Here is a 22164-nt window from a genome sequence, read left to right on the forward strand (position 1 = left end):
AAGTGTATGCCCCAACAAGTAATGCTGAAGAAGGTGAAGTTGAATGGTTCTATGAAGATCTACAAGACCTTCTAGAACTAACACCCAGAAAAGATGTCGTTTTCATTATAGGGGACTGGAATGCAAAAGTAGGAAGTCAAGAGATACCTGTAGTAACAGGCAAGTTTGGCCTTGGAGTACATATTGAAGCAGGGCAAAGGCTAATAGAGTTTTGCCAAGAGAATGTACTGGTCATAGCAAACACCCTCTTCTGACAACATAAGAGAAGACTCTACACATGGACATCACCAGATAGTCAATACCAAAATCAGATTATATTCTTTGTAGCCAAAGATGGAGAAGCTCTATACAGTCAGCAAAAACAAGACCAGGAGAAGACTGTGGCTCAGATCATGAACTCCTTATTGCCAAATTCAGACTAAAATGGAAGAAAGTAGGGAAAACCACTAGACCATTCAGGTATGACCTAAATCAAATCCCTTATGATTATACAGTGGAAGTGAGAAATAGATTCAAGGGATTAGATATGAATGGAGGTTTGTGACATTGTACAGGAGGCAGTGATCAAGACCATCCCCAAGAAAAAGAAATGCAAAAAGGCAAAATGGTTGTCTGAGGAGGCCTTACAAATAGCTGAGAAAAGAAGTGAAAGGCAAAGGAGAAAACGAAAGACACACCCATTTGAATGCAGAGTTCCAAAGAATAGCAAGGAGAGATAAGAAAGCCTTCCTCAGTGATCAACACAAAGAAATAAAGGAAAACAATCGAATGGGAAAGACTAGACATCTCTTCAAGGAAAGTAGAGATACCAACGGAACATTTCATGCAAAGATGGGCTCGATAAAGGACAAATGGTATGGACCTAACAGAAGCAGAAGATATTAAGAAGAGGTGGCAAGAATACACAGAAGAACTGTACAAAAAATATTTTCATGACCCAGATGATCACGATGGTGTGATCACTCACCTAGAGCCAGACATCCTGGAATGCAAAGTCAAGTGGGCCTTAGAAAGCATCACTACGAACAAAGCTAGTGGAGGTGATGGAATTCCAGTTGAACTCTTTCAAATCCTGAAAGATGATGCTGTGAAAGTGCTGCACTCAATATGCCAGCAAATTTGGAAAACTCAGCAGTGGCCACAGAACTGGAAAAGATCAGTTTTCATTCCAATCCCAAAGAAAGGCAATGCCAAAGAATGCTCAAACTACCGCACAATTGTACTCATCTCACACACTGGCAAAGTGATGCCCAAAACTCTCCAAGCCAGGCTTCAATAGTACATGAATCATGAACTTCCAGATGTTCAAGCTGGATTTAGAAAAGGCTAGGAACCAGAGATCAAATTGCCAACATCAGTTGGATCATGCTGCAGTCCATGGGGTCACAAAGAGTCAGACATGACTGAGCAACTGAACTGGACTAAATAGGCGTAGATAGGCTCTCCAGCTGGCTCAATGGTAAAGGATCCACCTGCCAATGCAGAAGACACGCGTTTGATCCCTGGGTCAAGAGAAGGCCCTAAAGAAAGAAATGGCAATCCACGGTTTCTGGAGAATCCCATAGGAAAGAGGACTTGGTGGGCTATAGTAGGTACATGGGGTCTCAAAAGGAGTCAGACATAACTTAGCAACTAAAACAACAACTAGATGTAGACACTCTGGTAACTCATTTAACCACATTATAGGAGGCATTTGTAAAAGGAGGCATTCTCCTTTTACAAATAAGGAAACTCACTCAGAATGAGAGCTAACATTCCAGGTCAGAGCTTGCAAGGAGCAGAGCAACTGAGGGAATTCCTATCAGTCTGACTCCCAAGTGTACACCCCCCACTCCCTGAGTCAGGAAAGCAATGAGCCCCCAAATCATGCTCAGAGCAATCACACATAATTGAGCAAATCATTGCCTTCATCACAGATGTGGCCTTAAGAAATCTTCAGCATTCTCTAATGATATAACTAAAAAGGCATAAAAAATGAAACCTGCGGGTCATGCTGACTACCATGCCGGGACAAGACTATTCATTCTGGTGCCTCAATCAGGCCTAGGGATGCTACAAATATTTGTTGAAAGAATGAATAAAGTACGAATTCTTAAAGAAAGAAAACCAAGTTTGGGAACAAAAATGGAATAGAAAACTTAACAATACATACAAATAGAAAGGAACTCTTTTGTTCATTTCATGCGCATTGGGATTTGCATGAAATGAATAAGCTGAATAGACCAGAAAACTGAATTTTAGCAGTGGTTTAGATTCACAACAGAAACATGATGAATATTTCAATCTAAAGGCTCACCACATTTACTTGGAATATTGCTCTTCTTAGATGACCTCACTTCCATGCTTTAAAAAAAAAAAAAATAGAAAAGGTCAGAGTATTTCTGAAAACACTTTCCTCTAGGGAAACAACATTTCTTAAAATGACAGCCCTGCCAGGCTGCATAGCATCCTGAAAGTCTGGTGGCAACTGCAAGTCTCTTTTTGGCAATAGGTTATTATAATTTTCTTCTCAGCTATCTCTGTAAATTTGCTTACCGATTCAGGAAAAATCTTTCTGAAAACAATACAGTTCTTTCATTCTTTCTAACAATCTAGATTGATGTGAAGTTTACTGGAAGTTGACAGGGGGCAGGTAGATTGAGATAAAGGATTAAAATAGGTTGGGTATAATTTCTGTGTATAATTAAAGTGAAATAGTGATAATCATCTTTTCAACTAGTATCTACCTTGTAGCTGATGTGTTAACATTGATGAGTTTCAGGCTCAACAGGAGTTAAGTGTATATCCAGAAAAATGGAGTATATAGTAAAATTTCTTTTTTCTTTCATTAGTTCAGTTCAGTCGCTCAGTTGTGTCCAACTCTTTGTGACCCCATGAACCGCAGCAAGCCAGGCCTCCCTGTCCATCACCAACTCCTGGAGTCCACTCAAACTCATGTCCGTTGTGTCGGTAATGCCATCCAACCATCTCATCCTCTGTCATCCCCTTCTCCTCCTGCCTTCAATCTTTCCCAGCATCAGAGTCTTTTCAAATGAATTAAACAGTCTCTAAAATCAGTTCAGTCAAGTTCAGTTGATCAGTCATGTCCGACTCTTTGTGACCCCATAGACTGTAGCACACCAGGCTTCTCTGTCTATCACCAACTCCTGGAGCTTGCTCAAACTCATGTCCATTGAGTCAGTGATGCCATCCAAGCATCTCTTCCTCTTTCATCCCCTTCTCTTCCCGTCTTCAATCTTTCCCAGCATCAGGGTCTTTTCAAATGAGTCAATTCTTCACATCAGGTGGCCAAGGTATCAGAGTTTCAGCTTCAGCATCAGTCCTTCCAATGAATATTCAGGACTGACTTCCTTTAGGATGGACTGGTTAGATCTCCTTTCAGTCCAAGGGACTCACAAGAGTCTTCTCCAGCACCACAGTTCAAAAGCATCAATTCTTCGGCACTCAGCTTTCTTTATGGTCCAACTCTCACATCCATACATAACTACTGAAAAGACCATAGCTTTGACTAGATGGACCTTTGTTGGCAAAGTAATGTCTCTGCTTTCTAATATGCTGTCTAGGTTTGTCAAAAGAAAAATTTTGGAAGAAAGTTATTTCTCTTAAATAATCTCCCCCAATGCATACCTCAGTCTTTTGCTTTAGACAGTTTTTAATCAATTGCAACCATTACCTATCATAATAATCAAAAAAGCTTAATACATATTCTAAAGTGCTAGCTTTTCTCCAGGCCCTGGGCAGGTATGGAAGAAACATAAAATGCAAGCATGAAAACCATGAATTTGGTTTTCAAAGATGTGGTAAACATATTGCCTAATGCAATGAAAGAAAATATTCTCCTCTGTGGTTAACATCCCAGGGTATGGAGTGGAGGAGCAGGGAGCAGTCAAGTATGGTATTCTGGCCCCTTCCTCTGATAGTAGCCATCTACTTCCCTCTCCACTCACACTGTGCAATTAGCCACAACAGTATCCATATCACCACTGTGCTTATTTGCTAATGTGTCCTTCTTCCTTTACTGTAAACACTTGAAAGACAAGAGCTTATCTCAGGCATCATTTTATTCCCAAGAGAGTCACTGGTTCATAGTCCTTTCTCAGAAAGTGTCAGTGCAACGTTCTTTGTGGGATGGCTACAGCATCATCGAGGTCACTAAGTGACCTGTGAATGGAAAGGACTGAATAAAAGCCTCAAGTGTTCTCTCTCCCAGGGTATTTATACTGCACCAGATCCCTAGGTCCTACCTTATTCCAACCTAACATGGTGGTTGAGGTTTAGTTGCTAAGTTATATCCAACTCTTGCAACCCATGGACTGTAGCCCACCAGGTTCCTCTGTCCATGGGATGCTCCAGGCAAGAATATTGGAATGGGTTGTCATTTCCTTCTCCAGGAAATCTTCCAGATCCAGGGATCAAACTCAGGTCTCCTGTGCTTCAGGCAGTCTCCTGCATTGCAGGTAGATTCTTTACAAACGAGCCACCAGGGAAACCCCAACTTAGCATAATCTCCCCAAAACTCATTTCTGCCTTAGAAACTCAAAGAGAGGAGGAGGAAGAGGAGTACAGCAACAGTGAAGTACATGTTCCTCTGGTGTCCTAGTTTGGGGGGCCAGGGTTGATGGGGCAATGTTAGAGCTGCCTCAGCAGTCGCCTCTCTTCTATGACTTATTCTATCAGGACTTAACCTTGACACCCTCCAGTGTCAGACTGCTGTGACAGAAACTACAGACAAGTCACTAAAGTCCTGTCTCTACAGAGACAGGAGAGACACCTGTCTCTCCAGGTGTCAAGCAGCATCTTTCTATTCTGCTATTCCTTTCTTTCCATATGCTCATCCTACATACACAGGGAACACGAAGTCCAAAGATTCTTAAATTACTGTCCCATCCCATCACTGCACAGCATTTTAACACTGAAAGGAACAGTGTAACCTGAAACTGCTTTATTGAAAAAAATAAATATTCTGTCATTAAATTTCTTTAAAACCCAAATCATTATATCTCCAGGAATCTATTCCCATTCATGAATATTCCATGTTTATTATATCACAAATATCACATTTATATTTCAATACACAATGGAATGTTCCTTTGTGGGGTGGGGGTGAAAGGGAAATACTTCTGTCTTTATGGTTTTATTGTTTTTCTACCAGATGATTAGAAAGCAAAAGTATGAGCTTTATAGATGTCAGAGGCAATCCTTTTCTGTCATTTTTATGCACATGCTGACTCAATGTCATAGAATAACTGTGTTGCTCTCTGCTTTCCCTGACAGTCCAAAGAAAGAGTAATGCATACAAATCATTTTACTGTTTAAAAGTTTTGAATAAAACATGCTAACCTTGTCATACTAAGTGACAGACAGAAATGTCACCATTGTTTGCCAGGGACAAATAATCCATATATTTCATGTATAATTCATTTGATCTTTAAGAATGTTTAACAATATTGAATTTAGATAAATTTCAATGTTATGATGCACCAAACTTCCTTTATCAATTTACACATGTGCCTCATCAATTTAAGTCTTCATTTGTATTACTCTCGTTTTGTATTAAGTATGACAGATCAAGAGGCTATTCTTATTTCCAAGAAAAATTTATAGGTGCATTGTCCATATTATAGCTGCCTCCCTACATCCCTTGCTCCATCAGGTCTTAACTTGGAAATCTCAAATAACCCAAGGGTTTTAAATCTGCCACAGAAGCCCCAGTTCCAAATACAGGTTTCTACAAGTCTTTTGAAATAGATTCTTTGGTCTCCAAACAGAGATTGAAAAACTCAAAAAGGTAAGGTTTCAATCCCTTCTAAAATAAGATTTCAATGGTTTCCCAAGCCTTTCTGTCAGTCAAAGCTAACCAAGGGCAGGTCTAAAAAATGAGTTGGCTTGGGGGTAAAATAGATGGACAAGGATATTTTGAACACGCTTCCAAGTGAACTGGAATTCCCTTTATGCTGTGAATCAAGAAAATGATGTTGGTGGTCTACTGCTAAACACGATCTTATGAGCAGCTGCCAATGCAGATAATCTTGTGGTTTCTCTGAGTCTGAAAGGACTTCTCCCTGCCATCACCATGTAAACATAATGGCTCAAAGAGGAAAAGAAACCATTTGGTTGATGATGCCCTCCACATGGTTAGAAAATAACATACTACAGAACCATTTAAGAAATGATTCACTGATCTTAGGAATGAATTGAGAAAGTAAATGCAAACCAGCTTGAAGTCTCCAGAAGCATCTTCTGAACAACCCTATTTCCTGTTCTAGGAAGAGCTACCAATCATTTCAGAACAATTTGATTTTGCCTAAGGATCATCCCGTTGTCCCCATCTCCCCTGTCAGAATATTTTCCTCCTCTGAAAGCCTCAGAAAGTTCTTTCTGCCCTTGGAAATCATTTTACTTCTACTAAGAACATCTGATAAAATAATAAAAACTGTCATGATTCAGAGGTTAAGAGTTTTGTTATTGCTGCTATTGTTTTCAAAAGGAAGTAGAAAGCAGGGAGCTGGCATATCCATACATGTTGCATCTTATCAATTAACAATCCATATAGTCTCTTTGGGGTCTTACCTACATACCTATGGATAAGCCAAGTCACCTTCTCTGAATTACAGCTAGGGGTACACATGGAACACACAATTTAGTTATGCTTTTTCTTTTCTTGGTACCTTGGACCAAGGCAAGCCATTTTTTACTAGTTGCGCTAACTCCTTTGTGACCCATTCACAGAGTAAAGAAAATTATATGAGAAACTCACTTAAATCTTCAAAGGGGGATAAGTCAGTAATATAAACAGAGCTGGGTAAATAAACCTATGGGAAATTATTTAAATTTATACATTAGACTTAAGAAAAGAGCTTCCTTTTGAGAAATACTAAAAAGCATTAAAGGAGTGAGGAACTCCTCTTTCAAAAACTATTTGGAATAGGACCTTTTTTTTTTTTTAAATTTTCAAACTGCTTCTAATTTTTGCATAGTATCTTGTTTTCCAGGGATGAGTGTCTGTAGTTTTCATCTGATCTTTCAGAGGGTCATGACATTCACCAAAGACATTTAAGAATCACTGTTTGTCAGGGTGGGGGCTCTTATTTCTGTAGAAGGATTTGAGTTACCTCTACTAGGAGGTAGGAGATTACACCAGCTATAATATAGAAAATCAAGCTTTACTGGTCTAGAAGATTTAACGTTGATTTTTAAATAAGTAATTTACACCAGATCCTACTGACAAATTCACATTTCAGTCACAGTATACATATGTCCATAGATTTCCATTATTTTCCAACAGTTCTAATTTCATTGTGGAACATTTATCAGATGGAAAGGGGCCATTTTATGGGCTTTTGGCAGGTAAAATGAAGTTGGATCTGCTAAATGAAACTCCCATGTTTGAGGAGCCCATGAAATTGGCAATAATTGACTTTTGAACAGAGAGAATCTTAAACCTGCTTTTATTTGCAACAAGACAATAGATTCCTTTGAAGAGATTTTTGTTAACCCTAAATTTTTTTGTTGTTTAATCTGGACTTTTAACTAGCATCAGTTTGTATTAAAAAATGTATTAAATGAGTTCCAATACTCATTCTCATCACTAAAACCACCATTATGATCATTCATTACTTTGTTTATGCTATTAAGTGATTATTTAAAGGATGGAAACTGTAATTCATCAAGTGATACCTTGGAAAGCTGTTTTCCAGAGTACTTTACAGAAGTGGCAAATGAAATGCTCTGATATAAATATATATATATCTATATGTGTGTGTATGTGTGTGTATATATATATCAGTTGGATGGCATCATAGACTCAATGGACATGAGTATGAGTAAATTCTGGGAGATAGTTAAGGACAGGGAAGCCTGGAGTGCGGCAGTTCATGACGTCATAAAGAGTCAGACACGATTGAGCAACTGAACAACAACGTGTATATGTGTGTGTGTATACACACACACACACACACACACTTATATCCTATATGTGTAATGAGTTCTTGCTGAAGTTATTTATCCCCACTTCATAGAATTATTATTTCTTCTCACTGACAACAATTTTCTTTCCTTTCTGCAAGTTTTTGAAGGGTTTTATAAATCCTTGTGTTGTGTTAAACCTCCCTCTTCCTCTACTGTCTTCTTATTTTGGAGATTCAGTAAAATCTTTACTATTTTTTAAGACAGATTTAGGGTTAAGACTGGTGTATTGTCCGTATGGAATCTTCCCCACTACTTTCTACTTACACAGTTGTTTGTATTTCTTTTTCCACTTAAAGCCAGCTGGTTAAAAAAAAAAAAAAAAAAAGAGTAGGGGAAAAATAATATTAACCTCTAAATGGAAAGAAAACTTTAACCAGGCCAGTGCCAACAGCTCAACGAGAAGCTGACCGACTTCGACTATGGGTTTTGTGCGTGTATGCACTGTGTGTAAGCAACAGGGCAGTGTGGAGAAAAATGCATTGCAGCCATAATTCTGATAAATATAAGCAAGTTTAATACTTTTTAAGATATGAAAGAGCCAGGAGGATAAAAGGTGATAACAAAAGACGCTTACTCCTTGGAAGGAAAGTTATGACCAACCTAGATAGCATATTCAAAAGCAGAGACATTACTTTGCCAACAAAGGTTCATCTAGTCAAGGCTATGGTTTTTCCTGTGGTCATGTATGGGTGTGAGAGTTGGACTGTGAAGAAGGCTGAGCGTCGAAGAATTGATGCTTTTGAACTGTGGTGTTGGAGAAGACTCTTGAGAGTCCCTTGGACTGCAAGGAGATCCAACCAGTCCATTCTGAAGGAGATCAGCCCTGGGTGTTCTTTGGAAGGAATGATGCTAAAGCTGAAACTCCAGTACTTTGGTCACCTCATGCGAAGAGTTGACTCATTGGAAAACACTCTGATGCTGGGAGGGATTGTGGGCAGGAGGAGAAGGGGAAGACAGAGGATGAGATGGCTGGATGGCATCACTGACTCGATGGACGTGAGTCTCAGTGAACTCTGGGAGTTGGTGATGGACAGGGAGGCCTGGCATGCTGCGATTCATGGGGTGGCAAAGAGTCGGACACGACTGAGTGACTGATCTGATCTGATCTGATGGTGAAATAAAGAAAAAAAATAATGAAACTTCTCCTTTCACTTGAAGGCATACCTCCTATTAACCAAATTCTAAGAGAAATGTTCACAGGAATGGTTATATCAATAGTTTGCCTTTCATCTATAATGATTAAAATAGTGTTTTTCAAAACCATAAGCCCCATGCATGTCAACAAAATTTATAATATGAATTTATTTAAAACTCCTCATTGTTCATGCTGTTCCAACAGCATGATGAGATCAATTCACTTAGTGCATTTTACGAAATGAACTATGTTGGCCAAGAAACACTAAGCAGGCTGCTTTGCTTTTCTTTCTCAACTCCATCCTGAAAGTCCAAGTGTTGAAGCTACATTTCCTGTGCTCACAATGGTATGTGGGGGTGTGGGCAGAGGTGGCGGAGGGAGTGGCACCGAGGTTGGTTCAGAAAGTGTTTCTTAATAAGGACTTCAGATCTTACAGATAAGAATACTTAAATAGGATAGGAAAGGCTAAAAGGTAAATAATCAAGAGGAGAATGAGAAGAAGGAAGAGGCAGTTTACAACTAATGTAAAAACATGGGCCATGTGTGACTGCCCTTTGCAAGGTAAACATGCATTGCAGCATAGCATGACCCTGTACCACTGAGGGGAAAAGTGTTATTTCTAGAAAGTCACATAATGAATCAAATGGTGAGAATTTTAGTTTCACAAAACACCTTGATGGGTGGTTTTAATGTGGAAAGATTAGCCCACAGAAAGGACTGGGAAGTAATGAAGAAATGAGGGAGATCTGAATTATTTTGCAGATAAAAATAAGCTAGACTTGGGAGTTTGAGGCTTGGGGGAAGTTTCAGGGTTTCTCAGCTAAATATCAGAGCAGATTTCTCCTTGCCAATGCCCTCTATAATTAGTTGGCTCCTCTAAATAAGAGATTTAGAATTTTAAGACACAGATAACCAGTAAAAAACATTTTTCATTAAAGTCTTTTTAATTTTTTACTGAAGGACTATTAAAGAATAATCAGATACTACCAATAAAGCTATCCCAGTAATGTGCCAGGAAGATTCCTTCCTTTTGTTTACAAAAGTCCAAATAGGGACAATCCCTGCCTTCTGAATTAAGGTGGGCAAAGAGACATCCTCCATGGTCAAAGTCCATGAACATAACTTTCCCTGATGGTGAGGTGATTCAATATTTTGCTTTATAACCAAGATAAATGTACAGAGCATCTTTCAATTACAGCTTTTCATTTCTCATGTGGGCCACTGAGAGACTTGCTGCTTTATTTCCTAAAGAAATAACTCAAAATAGCAAGCCTACATAATTTCTCATATCCTAGAGGAAGATGTAAACATTTTCCAGGACACTTTGTGTTTTCACTCTCAACTGGAACTTACATAAGCTTATCTTTTGGAAATGGAACCATCCTAGTTCTATGAGCATTAATGATAGTAGATCAAGTTGTATATTGGAGAAAGATTGTCATATTATGACCTCACAGCCTGGTTTATTTTTTCCTCAAGAGTCCACCCAAAGGACATGGAAAAAACTTGAGGACAAACTAAGAATTTGGGTAGCTGTGGCATAATCTAAGAATGCAAACTACCTGTCCTTCAAGCAAAAGGCTGAAGACCCTGTGATAAAGTTAATCACTAGGAAATACTGGTGAGGGTAAAGCCTGAAGATTTTAAAAACAGGGACATCTAAAATACAAATGCAGTTTGTTGACAGTGCTGGGAGACAACATAACAAACTCCTGATGCCCCCAAACCCTCAATAAAATCTTCAAGTGCAGAATGCCTTTGCTAATGTTATCTTGGCAAAAGTGCAAAAATAGTCCTGATAAACATAAAAGAAACATTGAAGGAAATGAAATGCACAAAAGAGATTTTACAACTCAGAGGAAAATAAGAAACCAAGGCAAAAACTTAAATTATCCATGAATTCTCAGGGGTGGGTGAAGAATGGGATTTCCACCAAAACGGGTAGGTTGGCAGTTCATGATTGTGGTGGTAGGATGTCTGTTTGTCAGTTCATTTTGATTGCTTCTTTATAATATTAAAGGGCATACGATATCTAACCAGCTGATATTTGGGTAATGTATATAAAACAGATTTATCCCTTACTCGGATGATCAGAACAATCTCACAATAGCATAAGAGAGATGAGCAAACTAGAGATGGTAAAAGGAAATATATAATATGCCATAAAGAATAAATAAAAATGGACTCCTCTGTTACATTGTTGTCACTCGATGTCACAGAGTGCTTATTTTTTGTTTGTTTGACCTTTTTATATTTTTCCTGGAGGTGATAGGTAGAAAAATTGCATTTGGAAAGGGTAAATCCAACAAGAAATCCAAATGTCTAAAGGGAGAAACATATATAGGATAAAAATGAAGAATGATAAATTCGGCAACTAATAAATTTAATGCACTGACATCACAGTTAAATAAGATTCTTGTGATTCTATCCACTATGAATATTGTAATTTTTTTGCCCATACCCTTGCTTTAAGAAAAAAAAGATTAGTTGAGAGGCACACTAACGAGTAACGTGGGCATCGATGTCCTGAACAACATATTTTCCTCAGAAAGCAATTCGATCTTTCTTTCATCCATCTAGACACAAATTACAGAGCCTTTCCTTCAGTCCATTTTTGAGGGAAAGCTATTGAAAGCAGGGACTCTGGAAAAGTACAGTTCTAGGCTGAGTACAAAATGAAGCAGGACAAAGGCTAACAGAATTTTGACAAGAGAAGGCACCAGTCATAGCAAACACCCTCTTCAAACAACACAAGAGAAGACTCTACAAATGGACATCACCAGATGGTCAATACCAAAATCAGATATTACATTCTTTGCAGCCAAAGGTGGAGAAGCTCTATCCAGTCAGCAAAAACAAGACCAGGAGCTGACGGTGGCTCAGATTATGAACTCCTTATGCCAAAATGAAGCAAGTGGGGAAAACCACTAGACAATTCAGGTATGACCTAAATCAAATCCCTTATGATTATACAGTATAAGTGACAAACAAGATTCAAAAGATTAGTCTGATAGAGTGCCTGAAGAACTATGGATGGTGGTTCGTGACATTGTATAGGAGAGAGTGATCAAGACCATCCCCAAGAAAGAGAAATGCAAAAAGGCAAAACAGTTGTCTGAGGAGGCCTTACAAATAGCTGAGAAAAGAAGAGAAGTGAATGGCAAAGGAGAAAAGGTAAGATATACCCACTTGAACACAGAGTTCCAAAGAATAGCATGGAGAGATAAGAAAGCCTTCCTCAGTGATCAGTGCAAAGAAATAGACGAAAACAATAGAATGGGAAAGACTAGAGATCTCTTCAAGAAAATTAGAGATACAAAGGGAACACTGCATGCAAAGATGGGCTCAATAAAGGACAGAAACGGTATGGACCTAACAGAAGCAGAAGATATCAAGAAGAGGTGGCAAGAATACACAGAAGAACTGTACAAGAAAGATCTTCATGACCCAGATAACCATGACTGTGTGATCACTCACCTAGAGCCAGACATCCTGGAATATGAAGTCAAGTGGGCCTTAGAAAGCATCACTACAAACAAAGCTAGTGGAGGTGATAGAATTCCAGTTAAGCTCTTTCAAATCCTGAAAGATGATACTGTGAAAGTGCTGCACTCAGCATGCCAGCAAATTTGGAAAACTTAGCAGTGGCCACAGGACTGGAAAAGGTCAGTTTTCATTCCAATCCCACAGAAAGGCAATGTCAAAGAATGCTCAAACTACCGCACAATTGCACTCATCTCACACGCTAGCAAAGTAATGCTCAAAATTCTCCAAGCAAGGCTTCAACAGTACATGAATCGTGAACTTTTGTATGTGCAAGATGGATTTAAAAAGGCAGAGGAACCAGAGGTTAAATTGCCAACATCTGTTGGATCATCAAAAAAGCAAGAGTTTCATAAAAACATCTACTTCTGCTTTATCAACTACACCAAAGCATTTGACTGTGTGGATCACAACAAACTGTGGAAAATTCTTCAAGGAATAGGAATACCAGACTACCTGACCTGCCTCATGAGAAATCTTCATGCACTCAAAAAGCAACAGTTAGAACTGCACATGGAACAACAGACTGGTTGCAAATTGAGAAAGGAGTACGTCAAGGCTGTATGTTGTCACCCTGCTTATTTATCTTATATGCAGGTACATCATACAAAATGCTGGACTGGATGAAGCACAAGCTGGAATCAAGATTGCTGGGAGAAATATCAATAACCTCACATATTCAAATGATACCACCCTTATGGCAGAAAGTGAAGAAGAATTAAAGAGCCTCCTGATGAAAGTGAAAGAGGAGAGTGAAAAAGTTGGCTTAAAATTCAATATTCAGAAAACTAAGATCATGGCATCCAGTCCCATCACTTCATGGCAAATATATGTGGAAACAATGGAAACAGTGACACACTTTATTTTTGGGGGCTCCAAAATCACTGTTGTTTGTGACTGCAGCCATGAAATTAAAAGACACTTTCTCCTTGGAAGAAAAGCTATGACCAACCTAGACAGCATATTAACAGAGACATTGCTTTGCCAACAAACATCCATCTTGCCAAAGCTATGATTTTTCCAGTAGTCATGTATGGAGATGAGAGTTGGACTACAAAGAAAGCTGAAAGCTGAGCACCAAAGAATTGATGCTTTTGAACTGTGGTGTTGGAGAAGACTCTTGAGAGTCCCTTGGACTGCAAGGAGATCCAACCAGTCCATCCTAAAGGAAATCAGTCCTGAATATTCATTGCAAGGACTGATGCTAAAGCTGAAACTCCAATAGTTTGGCCACCTGATGTGAAGAACTGACTCATTAGAAAAGTCCCTGTTGCTGGGAAAGATTGAAGGCAGGAGAAGGGGATGACAGAAGATGAGATGGTTGGATGGAGAAGGGGATGACAGAAGATGAGATGGTTGGATGGCATCACCAACTCAACAGACATGAGTTTGAGTAAGCTCCAGGAGTTGGTGATATACAGGGAAGCCTGGCGTACTGCAGTCCATGGGGTCACAAAGAGTTGGACACCACTGAACGACTGAACTGAACTGAGGTTTAATCTAAATGTGAAAGTGAAAGCTGCTCAGTCATGTCCACCTCTTTGTGACCCCATGAACTGTACCATCCATGGAATTCTCCATGCCAGAATGCTGGAGTGGGTAGCCTTTCCCTTCTCCAGGGTATCTTCCCAATGCAGGAATTGAACCGGGGTGTCCCACATTGCAGGCAGATTCTTTACCAGCTAAGCCACAAGGGAAGCCCAAGAATACTGGAATGGGTAGCCTATCCCTCCTCCAGCAGATATTCCCAACCCAGGAATCGAACCGGGGTCTCCTGCATTGTAGGCGTATTCTTTACCAACTGAACTATCAGGGGCTACTGTTTAATTCTGTGACACTGGAGTAAGTTGCAGTCTATCCAGGCCTCAGTTGCTACTCCTACAGATGCTCCTCATCTGTAAATGGGGAACATAACAGTCTCAAATTTTAAGATTATTTTTAAGGACTCAATAGGTTAATACATAGAAACTACTTAAGAACAATGCCTGGCAGATAAAAAGACCATGGAAGTGTTGGCTGCTACTATGATTTTTACTCATATAAAGCCAGCAAAATATTTGTCACATAGTAGTTACTAAGTAAAAGAGAGTTCTATCTTTCTCATCTTTGGGTAAGAGGTACCACTCTTCCTCATTTTTAGACAAATATGGTCACTACCTAGCCTTCTTTTCCATCTCCACAGTGACTGGCACACTCCTTATCTCTAACAACCACACTAGTACTAGTTTTGTTTGTTTTTTTTTTTTCATTTATAGTGTTAGTTGCTCAGTCACATCTGACTCTTTGCAACCACATGAATTGCAGCCCACAAGGCTCCTCTGTCCATGGAATTCTCCAGGCAAGAATACTGGAGTGGATTACCATTCCCCTCTCTAGGAGATCTTCCCAACCCAGGGGTTGAACCCGGGTCTCCTGCATCACAAGCAGATTCTTTACCATCTGAGTCACCAAGGAAGCCCTATGAGAATGCAAATGTACATCACAGATTGGAGACAAGCCATAAATGAAATACTGTAGGGTTATCAATCTCAGTGCTTTGAGCCTTAAAATTTTAAGACAAAAAGGGCTTCAGACATCACTGATTCCAAATCTGTTATCTCCTTTTTATTGTCTTCAAGTATTTCTATTTAGTTGATTTCAATACTCTATACCCATCTATACTTTTCCCCTACATCTGACCTCCCCAATGGTGTACAGTAGTTCTCTTTCCTGACCACACAGTAGAATGATGTGAAACTTTAAAAATACCAAATTCTTGATATTAGTTTTCTAAAAATGGCTGACCATTAAAATCCCTAGGTAAGTTCTTTAAAACTACATATTCCACCACTGACCAAGAAAATCAATACATATGGGGTGGGGCCCTGGAAATTTATTATTTTTTTTGGAAGCACCTAAAATAGTTCTAATATGCATCTTAGTATAGATACCACCATTGTACTGAGACATATGATGCTGGCCTTCATCTCATCTCATCCAATCACACCTCTCTTGAACTGGAGTTAGGGAAAAGAGGAGCAAAAAGCCATCATACTAAGAGGGGGGGAAAAGGTGTATTTTTTCTTCTTTTTTTTAACCTTGATATTCATTTTATGTTTTCGATACGATGACTAGAGTTTTATACGTAGGCCCTACTTGCTTGGGAAGGATTTCTATCCCTGCTAGGGTAGCTTTTGGAATAATTCCGACTTCTCAGGGATTCTAACTAGTCTCACTTCTACTCCTAGGATATCACCAAGTGCTTTGTGTGCTGCCATTTCTCAGAAATCTATTAAACAAAGAGAATTCCCCTCTGTCTTGAAAGAACATTTATGGACAGGAATGTGACTGAGTGTGAACATTTATGGACTGAGTGTGAAAATTGCAAATCAACATGCCTATAGCCATAATAAACATGAAAGCTAATAGTATCAAAAGCAAAAGCGCACATGACAAGCACTGAAGGATGTACCCATACTAAATAAGACCTTTTTTTCTTCAGCCTATTTCGCATCTCTCACCTCCTCCTTCAAGGCTTATTTTTGTACAAATCGCATTCTGAAAGGAAATCAGCTATTCTGCCAAATGGGTACTTGGTAGCTGGCTAGTTGCCAGGAAATTGTGTGTGTGTGCGTGTATAAGATTTTACTTTAGACTGGATAAGTGCTATTGGAATATATTTCTTTGTGTATGTATTCACTTCCTATTACTTTGGGGATAATTACTGAGGATAGAGTGGTGAACAACCTTAATATGAACCACTGAAGACGTCCAATTCTGGGGCACAGGGTCTCACATCTATATGGCTATTCCCCACCCCTGGTTTGGGAATATTCAACCTAGGACACAAGAACAAGAGTAAGATTTGCTCACCCACACTTTGTTTCAGGCACAGGTAGACTTCTTCACTAGGGTCTTCATGTGAGTGTGCAAAAACTCTCTTTCTTAAGGTTTCATTTGATTTATAGACCAAAGTCCATGAAGCAGCCCATCTGATTTTCAAAAGTCAAAGAACTAAGCAACAGAAAAAAAAAAAGATATTAATGAGGCCTTGAGAATCATAGACTATTTAGGGCCTAGAATTGTAAACCTCATATTAGGATTTCTCTAAATCATTTAAGTATTACGGCATCAAGAACAGAAAAGAGAAATTTCCCTTGTAAAGGACACTCTTAGAAAATAAAAACCTGAGTGATGAGTAAATATTTTTGTCCTCAGAGCAAGCTGTGAATTCTGCTACCACAGGCCTCGTCAAACTGCTTACCTAGTGTCTACCTGTCCCGTGACACTGACACAGCTGAGGGCCAGAGACCACAGCCTGCCTGGAACACTGACATCCACAAGCACTTGCTGGATCATTGACTGTAATAATCCCTCAGCTGAGTCATAGAAAGGAGAAATGAACTAAGAGGGCAACATGTGCTTTCTAGAGCCTGACTGCCTGCATTCAAATCCCAACTCTTCCACTTATTAGCTGGGTAACCGTGGCCAAGACGCTTAATTCCTCTTTGCCTCAGACTGCTCATTCTAAAAACAAGATAATGGCACTCACTTCACAGGGCTATTATAAGGATTAAATGAATCAATATATGTAAAGCACTAGGAGCAAGCATATACTGAAGTGTTAGCTCTTGGCATATGCTCCTTCAATCTTTCCAACAATTATCTGAGATAGACACTATTATCCCACTTTATGGATATGAAAACTGAGGCCTAATTAAGCTCTCAATTGGCAGATGTATTATTTAAATTGGTTTTACCTGCTTCCTAAGCTTCTGCTCTTTGGCTCCAGGGTGTCTGCTTTTTGAACTTCTGTTTAATTCAGTTGATCTTAGTTCTACTGGATATAAGGTATTGTATGTGGTGCCACTTAGAACATGGAAAGGCAAGCTAGGTATGGTGTCTCTTTTCAAAGGGATTAAATTTTTTTAACTTAATAAAATTAACACTGGAGGAAGATGTGGGTACAACTAATATTAGTAAAAGGAAAACTTTATAAGTAATTTAACAGAATATCAAATAGGGATGAAAGACAGAGGGAAGATTCTGATTAAAGGTAGGAAAGGCATCATGCAAGAGGTGGTTTTCAAATGGCTTTGTGGGTGGAAATGGCAGGCTGCAGTGGGAGCAGGGAGGGGAAGGAAGGGAAGACCTATCAGATGGAAATCATCATATGTGCAATAGTAGAGAGGCCAAAAATTAGACAGATACACACTCTGCTCAAGGAAAGTGAGATTAGTTAAGTTTGCAGCTGTGAAGTGTAACAAAGCTTAGAGAAGTAGTACATGTCAACTTTGGAAAGGGCCTAAAAGTTGTGCCAAGAATTAAAACTGCTTTATAAGTCATGAGGAGTTAGTCTAGGTTTCTATAAAGGCTTACAAGGAGAAGGGTATAGAGGTTGTCATATGACTGAAATTCTATCTTAGAATATTTCTTAGGATATGTTGTTAAGGGAAAGTAGATAAAATGCTAAGAAGCAGGGCCAGGGAAAACAATGCAAAGGAAAAAAAATGATATCATGAAATAGGACAGTAATATTGAGAAAAAGAAGAGGGAAAAGAAGGCTAAAAGATATAAAAAGCAGGAATTAGAAAATTACTAGAAGTAGAGAAAAAAAAAAGAAGGCTAAATATGATTTTAAAATGTAGAGCATTTACACAGTGCCTGGAAATATACTACATTATTTCATTAAATTCTCACAACAACCTTGCAAGAGAATATAATGCCACTTTTCACAAAGGGAAATAGAGGTCTGAGTTTGAATATTGACTCTTGGCACTTACTGAATGAAATGGGAAGAATTACTTAGCCCAGGACTTTAATTTCTCATATGTAATATGTAAATAATAATAGCTGTCCTGTGGTGGTATTGTGAAAATTAAACTAGATTATGTTTATAATTTGTCTTAAAGGAATTAGCATATATTATCTAGCTATTGCTAATTGCAATATTACCTATTGCTCTTATAGTAATATTGGTGAGAAAAATTTTACTCTGTAAGAGTTGTTAAATTGCCCACAGAGACGCTGATGTATAGATCAGTCTTATGGACTCTGTGGGAGAGGGAGAGGGTAGGGAGATTTGGGAGAATGGCACTGAAACATGTATAATATCATGTATGAAACAAGTCGCCAGTCCAGGTTCGATGCACGATACTGGATGCTTGGGGCTGGTGCACTGGGACGACCCAGAGGGAGGGTATGGGGAGGGAGGAGGGTTCAGGATGGGGAGCACGGGTATACCTGTGGTGGATTCAATTTGATGTTCGGCAAAACTAATACAATATTGTAAAGTTTTAAAAATAAAATTAAAAAAAAAAGAATCAAAGATAAAATTCAACCTCATATCCTTATAATTCCAAAGTCTATCCATTTCCTAACACTCTATGTTTCACCTCTCAGTGTAGAGGAATGACTTATGTCTTTGGAGTGGGGGATAGGAACAAAAATAATAAATAGGAAAATGAGATCACTGAAGTCCTCAAATGAGTCCCAGATCAGTATTTTATTAAAAGATTGTTTTGTTCTCAATCTGAGTATGAATGCCATTTACCAAATAGACTCTTTATAAATTATATACCATTCCGTATATAAAAATTATCATTCTAATACAGAATTAGAAAATTAGGATTCACTACTTAATATGTAACTTGCCAATAAAAGTTTCATGAAGCATAGAGCACTTTGGGGAAATCTTTTTAATTGGCAATATCCATTCATCAGAGGTTGCCTTATTTTTCAACCCCATTAGCTATGTAAGATTATATGGAAATATTTGACAAAAATTTTAACTATTCAATCCAAGGTGTTATTAAAATAGTAAAGCTGGTATTCACTGCATACATCAAATCTTAAAAAGGGAACACCTGTCCTTTAATGGATGAAATGACATCTGGAATTTTCTTTTTTGCAGACATGCAACATTCAATCTGATTAATTTTTAATTTTCTAATTTCTAAAAGGGCAAATTTTAAAACTGGATTTTTTCCTCACAATACTGAAAACGCAAAAATGTCAAGATCATTTATCAAATAGCCATAATTACAGAAGGGTATGACTTCTGCTTTAAATCTAAATCACTTCAGGCTGAGTAATTGATGTTTGGATAACAGAAAGCCACGCAACCACTTGGACACCAGAAGGAAAGGGCAACCATAGTTTTAGGCAATTATGATTAAAAGGCATAACTTTCCTGTTTCATCTTACTTGGCCTCATTCCATTTTCATTTTTTTAAAAGAAGGTAGCCAGTTGGAGCCACAATTTCAGCTCTATCTTTGATAGTATACTAAGGGTTATTAGATGGCAGAAAAGGTCCCACAGGTAGCTAAATAGCACACCATATGTTGTATAGAACCATAGTTGTACTTTCTTCCTTCATAAGAGCACTGGAAATAAGATATACAAATGAATCTAAGAGGAAAATCATTATTTCTTTTCAGGTGAAGCCAAGCACCAAATAAGAACAAGAGTAAAAATATTCTACTCCCAATCAACCAACTGATAAATCCACCATCAGTGGATGACAAAAAAATAAATAAAAAGGAGGAAAAAGCCAAGAAAGTGGTTTCATTACTTAATAAAGCTTTCCTTCATACCAAGGCGATGTTACTGACCTTCCATCAGAAGCACTGTTCACGTGCACGTTACATTCAAATTCAATCCTATTCTCTAGCCTGTTCCCACTGAAATATACCACACATATTTATAGGATGACTGGCCAGAGTCAAGACCAAAGTCTCCAACTCCAGAAAAAAAAAAAGCAAACCGCCGTAACCAACATTAGTAACTGTCTAACCAGATACTGGGTCTTCCTTAGTGGTTTTCACCTGCCGACGCAGGAGATGTGGATTCGATCCCTGCATCAGGAAGATCCTTGGAGAAGGAAATGGCAACTCACTCCAGTGTTCTTCCCTGAAAAGTCCCTTGGAGAATGGAGCCTGGTGGGCTACTGTCCATGGATTAAAAAAGAGTTGGACACAACTTAGCGACTGAATGACAACCACAAGAAACTAGATAGTGAGCAAAGGAGGAAGCAACTTCTCTGAGAGAAAGCAAGGCAGCTTGAGGCATTATGGTCGAGAAGCAGTAAGAGGGGAAAAAGTCACTGAAGGAACTTTCTTAAAGTTCAACCTGAGATGGAAAATATTTTAAAAAATAAAAGTTTCCATGTTGAAATCTGTATGATTCTTCTTCAATAAGTTATGCTGCTGCTGCTGCTAGGTCGCTTCAGTCGTGTCCAACTCTGTGCGACCCCATAGACGGCAGCCCACCAGGCTCCACCATCCCTGGGATTTTCCAGGCAAGAACAGTGGAGTAGGTTGCCATTTCCTTCTCCAATAAGTTATATACCTTAGTAATTAAGACACCACACCTCCCCCCACACTCCAAAAAATGAAAAAGCATCCATTTTCATTCTGACTCCATTTGCCTGAAACCAAAAATTTCTACACAGAATAAATGAGAAAGTTAAGGTGAAGACAGTCTTGAAAAAAAAAATCTGTTTCAGCATGCTTTTAAATAACAAAATTACAAATGCATTTGCTTAATATTATTACTCACTGTTTCTGCTTCTCACGTAGCTCAACTGTATATCATTCTCTTTTGCTTCAGGATCCGGGACTTCGTCAGTGTCACAATTGGCCAGCCTGGAGGAGGCTGGACACAGACGTTAGGCTATCCCTTGGAGGCCAAGCCAGACAAACCAAAAGAAAAGTTTCTCGGCTTTTGTGGGGAAAAGCCTAGAAGCAAACTAAAGACTGCGGGGACAGTAAAGAAAGTTTGGGCAGACAGTTGTCAAGCATTAAAGAGGTCGAGAAGTAAATAACACCTGCAGATGAACAGAGTTTATCATTAGCAGACTCTGATGGCCGGCGTTCAGCCGAGGGTCAATCAATCTGATAGATGGCATCTGGGGATCTAGCTATCATGGTGGAAACCCCAACCATAGCAACCAAAGATGAGTAGCAAAGCCCAGCTCAGAGATCCAGAACCAAGCCCCAAACCAGAATTGACTCAAGGCAGAGCCTAACGCTTCTGGTTGGAGAAAGTCTAATAGTTTCCACACCAGGGTAAAGTTTTTCCACAGGAAAGGGTGAGGATCCAAATGTGGAGGATAGTTTCCGTGAAGTTCATGAGGTATCTGATACCTCATCGTAATCCCTTAAGCAGAAAACAATTTCATGAAGTATAAATGCATGCACATATTTGACCAAATAAAATTAAAAAAAGGAAAAGACTATACTAGGCTCTATTGGGATTTAACTGAAGATAGGAAGCCCATGTTATTTCATGAGGCTCATCAACTCCTGACCCTCAACCACTAGCAGCAAGAAAGACTCACACCTGTTCTTCTGGAATCTGGCCATCAACAAATAAGGACAGAGCTAATGAGCTGTCTTTTACTCAAACCAGGTAGCAGTGCTACAGTGTGTTGCAACTTTTGCAGCTGTGGGACTCTTAATATTGGAGGCGCCACCCCACGTCGTTTTAAATGTGATAAAACACACTCATATATAGCCAAAAATAAATCTATAACAGT

At 38.9% G+C, this 22164-nt stretch overlaps 1 long non-coding RNA gene across 46 annotated transcripts in view; it reads right to left on the reverse strand.

Moving 5' to 3' along the window:
- Nucleotides 1-21949, reverse strand: part of LOC147366712 (uncharacterized) — a 409970-nt gene extending 388021 nt beyond the window's left edge. For 4 of the 46 annotated variants that reach the window (XR_015168990.1, XR_015168989.1, XR_015168992.1 and 1 more), the window contains exons 1-2: nucleotides 21186-21930; nucleotides 16499-16639 (exon numbers count right to left, since the gene is read on the reverse strand). This is a non-coding gene — a long non-coding RNA (uncharacterized LOC147366712). Of the gene's footprint in view, nucleotides 1-2296; nucleotides 2344-8519; nucleotides 9075-14915; nucleotides 15105-16498; nucleotides 16640-21185 lie in introns of those variants that run through there. The other 42 variants (XR_015168983.1, XR_015168997.1, XR_015168981.1 and 39 more) reach the window with 30 other exon arrangements.
- Nucleotides 21950-22164: the final 215 nt, after the last annotated feature.

The sequence above is a fragment of the Bos grunniens genome, chromosome 8 (assembly GCF_055505025.1).
Source record: "Bos grunniens cultivar Pamir isolate PY7600 chromosome 8, Bosgru_T2T1.0, whole genome shotgun sequence".
NCBI lineage: Eukaryota > Metazoa > Chordata > Mammalia > Artiodactyla > Bovidae > Bos > Bos grunniens.